The following is a 3,446-nucleotide window of genomic DNA, read 5'->3' on the forward strand; positions in this document are numbered from 1 at the left end:
ACTGACACTGATTCCGACATGGCGATGTCTGCTGCACCCATCTTTCCACATGACTTTGACCTGGATCATGAGATCGAGTTTGTCCCTGAGGAACAGCCTTTTGAGCCACCTGTTTTTCCTGATGATCAGCTCCTCGATATACCCGCTAATCATGAGCTTGCTCCAGCTGACCCAGAGCCTGAGATTGCACCAGAGCCTATACTTGCTCATGACCCTTTACCTGTGCATGACCCTATCCCTGTTGATGCTCCAGTTGTTGCACCACCTCTGCCTGACCCGATCCCTGTACTTGTTGACCGTGCTCCATTTGATACCTATGTGGACCCCAGATATGCTCACACCCGTAATGGGTGGATTGAGGAGGACGACGACTATCCTCCTTTTGTCAGACCAGTTACTCCCCCACCTGCATCTACCCAGGCACCTATTGATGTCACCTAGTTTCACCCACACTTGTCAGATGCGCACCACATAGATTTGCTAGTCACATTTCTTCAGGATATCCCTCCTCCCTGTTGTTAGACCCGCTTATTTAGTTCGTATAAAACCATTTTTGACGATAATTTTAAGACTTGAAATAACAAGTTAAATTCATATTTTCGACAAAAATCGGGCATGACCCATTCGTACAATGAGCATGCCCCTGTTTCATACAACTTTCATACAAAATATTCCATGACCCTTACGACTAGACACAACGAAAATCCAAGAAAAACATAAACTTTTGACCAATACATCTACTAACTAGTTTAGACAAACTTTCACAATTATTGACCCAAAACATTAAAGCAACTAGCGGAAGCGCTTGATATGTTAAGTGGTGATCACGTGCTCGCTTCAATTCGCCATAGAGTCTACGATGAGGATTTACCTACATCAACAAGAAATTTCAAAGGTTAGTTATCACACTCGCTAAATCATAATTCTTTCATTTTAGTTCCATCTGTATATGAACTTTTAACCGTTTTACGCATTCGACTACCCATAAACTTGGGTATAGCATAAACACTCTCAATGAGAGTTAAGCATACGCGTTCGACCCGTTTGATTGGGTTATTTGCTTTCAACATCAATTCTTCTTTCCATCCGTAGAACGGATTAAGCATCTCGCATTCGTTATAGCATTCAAAACCACCCGTTCAAGACGAATGGTATCATATCATTACTCGACCTAGTTACTCGAACCGGTCGATTTGCTTATCATAGCTTAACCTTCATTAGCTTAGCCAAATCCGCAAGGGATTTGCTATTTATTTACTAGTCACCGTATCCATTATAGCAAGAAATAACCAATATAACACAATTTGCTTGACACAGTTACTAATAAAAAATTTAAGTAAAGTTTTGTACGTCACGAAACATACCTTTGTCTTGTGAGCTTTCCGACTTCTTAGAACCTGAGCCCTCTTCCTTTACGCCTATATTAACACATCCGTTCATTTGTTTAGTACCCGGAATTTCTTTCCATTACATTCAATATTTCACATAGTTGTTCATTCAAGCATTTCATCAAACACATGGCGGGTTTCGCATTTTTGGGACATTTACTCATTTAACTAACATATATTACTAAGCTAATTTCTTTAATCATTCAACAACATTCATTTTAGCTTTACTCTAAATCAGATTATCTAGTGATTATTCATCATAAACAAGGTTATTCCTCAACAACACACCACACACATATCAAAACTTGATCAATTTAACCCTAGCAACTTCTCATCAATTTGGGTTTCGGCTATTAACCACAAATTTTCTAAAATTCAGACATAATCCTGATCCTACATCATAACCTTAACTAAATTTCATAAATTTCATATCATGCATTCAAGATTAGATCAAAACCCACTTTCTACAATTTGTTAAATCACAAAATTGAACTTACCCTTTCAATGGACACGTTAAGAGCTTGAAATTTCCTGATTATGCTTTCAATTTCCTTGAATCTTTATAGTTTTCCTTGTGATTTAGATGAAACTAGGGTTTCTTTTCTCCTTGGCCCCTTGTTCGATCGTACAGAACCCCACACACGTACTGTGCGTGGGTTTTTACTATTAATCATTTTTATTAATCTTGTTTTTAGGTATTTACAACTTTAACCCCTCTATTTCCATCACAAATTAAATTTTAGCACCACGCTTTTATTTCTACATTTTAGCTTATGCATAATAATTATTTTTGGGGTGTTACAAGTCTACCCCCCTTAAAGAGGTTTCGTCCCCGAAACCTGGCACAAACATATTTTTAAGTGTGTACGTACCAAAAAGGAACGGGTAGTGCTTTTTCATCTCGTCTTCCGCTTCCCATGTAAGTTCCGACCCCTTTCGGTGCTGCCATTGCACCAACACTTGCCGAACTGCTTTATTGCGGAGCTTCTTCACCTTGACATCTTTAATGGCCATTGGTCTTTCGACATAATTCAACCCCTCGTCCAACTCGATGTCATCGAGTGGTACTAACGCGGTTTCATCCGCAAGACACTTTCTCAATTGCGATACGTGGAAGGTATTGTGAATTCCGTCTAGAGCAGGCGGTAATTCTAATCGATATGCAACCCTTCCAACACGAGCCAAGATTTTAAACGGCCTAATATAACGAGGACCCAACTTACCACGTTTGCGAAAGCGGATTATACCCTTCCATGGGGACACTTTCAGCAGAACCAAGTCTCCGACTTGAAATTCAATGGGACGTCTTCTTTTATCTGAATAAGCCTTTTGTCGATCCTGGGCTGCTTTCAGTCGAGCCCTAACCAACTTAATCTTTTCATTCGTTACTGCTATTATATCACTTGGCGCAAGCTCTCTTTGCCCTATTTCTCCCCAGCATACGGGAGTTCTACACTTCCTCCCGTACAGTAATTCATACGGAGCCATTTGGATACCACTATGGTAACTATTATTATAGGAAAATTCCACTAGTGGTAAATGGTCATCCCAACTTCCCCCAAAATCTAGGGCACACGCTCTCAGCATATCAACAAGTGTTTGAATGGTTCTTTCTGACTGGCCGTCAGTTTGAGGGTGGTAGGCGGTACTTATGTGTAATTTCATACCCACACTCTCGTGAAACTTTTGCCAGTAATGAGAAGTAAATCTAGTGTCCCGATCCGAGACAATTGACACGGGCACGCCGTGTCGAGATATAATCTCGTTCATGTAAATCTCCGCCATTTTCTCGGAAGAGTAGGCTTTTTTAATAGGTAGAAAATGAGCGCTTTTCGTAAGTCGGTCCACGATTACCCATATCGCATCATGCCCCTTTTTCGTTCTAGGAAGCTTGGTTACCAAATCCATCGTTAATTCCTCCCACTTCCATTGCGGTATCTCCAAGGGTTGTAATTCCCCGTATGGCTTTTGATGCTCGGTTTTCACTTGGGAACATGTTAAGCATTTCGCGACATATTTGACTATGTCGCGTTTCATGCCCGGCCACCAATAATTGGC

At 40.6% G+C, this 3,446-nt stretch overlaps 1 long non-coding RNA gene across 1 annotated transcript; it reads right to left on the reverse strand.

Annotated features, from left to right (window-relative positions):
• Positions 1-578: 578 nt before the first annotated feature.
• Positions 579-2,011, reverse strand: LOC110906968. The gene is made up of 3 exons (XR_002573906.1): positions 1,886-2,011; positions 1,365-1,418; positions 579-871 (listed from the first exon to the last, which is right to left on the reverse strand). It is a non-coding gene; the product is annotated as an uncharacterized LOC110906968 (long non-coding RNA).
• Between the last annotated feature and the right edge of the window lie 1,435 nt (positions 2,012-3,446).

This window comes from Helianthus annuus, chromosome 2 (genome assembly GCF_002127325.2).
Source record: "Helianthus annuus cultivar XRQ/B chromosome 2, HanXRQr2.0-SUNRISE, whole genome shotgun sequence".
Lineage (NCBI taxonomy): Eukaryota > Viridiplantae > Streptophyta > Magnoliopsida > Asterales > Asteraceae > Helianthus > Helianthus annuus.